Source organism: Hemiscyllium ocellatum, chromosome 3 (genome assembly GCF_020745735.1).
Source record: "Hemiscyllium ocellatum isolate sHemOce1 chromosome 3, sHemOce1.pat.X.cur, whole genome shotgun sequence".
In the NCBI taxonomy this organism is placed as follows: domain Eukaryota; kingdom Metazoa; phylum Chordata; class Chondrichthyes; order Orectolobiformes; family Hemiscylliidae; genus Hemiscyllium; species Hemiscyllium ocellatum.
In genome coordinates this window covers 40,306,155-40,306,703 of record NC_083403.1, presented here as the reverse complement: position 1 = coordinate 40,306,703, position 549 = coordinate 40,306,155, and positions in this window count along the sequence as shown.

Below are 549 nucleotides of genomic sequence, written 5' to 3'. Positions count from 1 at the left end.
GAGCTCCTCTCAATCCTTCAAACCTGCTGGGGGCCCATCACTGGCCAGTCATCACTGCAATCCTCTCATATTTGTGTTCCTAAATTAAAATACCCCTTCCCCTGCTTTCAGGGTTGTGATCTTCATGTGCTAGCCATTTGTCATGGCCTTCACCTTCAAATAACAGAGAATTTCTCTACTCAGAGGCCTGGTTAAATTTAAACTGGAAGGAATGAGTGCTGGAATAACTTGCAGAGGCAACCATCTGTTGGAAACGTAGTTTATCAGTGCCCCTACAGGTTCCTAGGCATTGTGGTTCATTACAGCTTGTAATTAGAGGGGGCTGGGTGAAATCCCCCTTTGGTGGGAGTCACAGAACAGCCAGTCATTGATCTCTCCTCACATTCCCCATCTGAGTGACTTCACTGGAAAGCAAAACTGGACAGTGTGTATGATGAGAGATCAATTTACTATTTTGCACTCTCAATGTTATATTTGACCCTCAGCATTTTGCATCTGTCTCTCAAAATAATCTTATTGATTCTGAGTGCAATGAAATACATTTCTTAT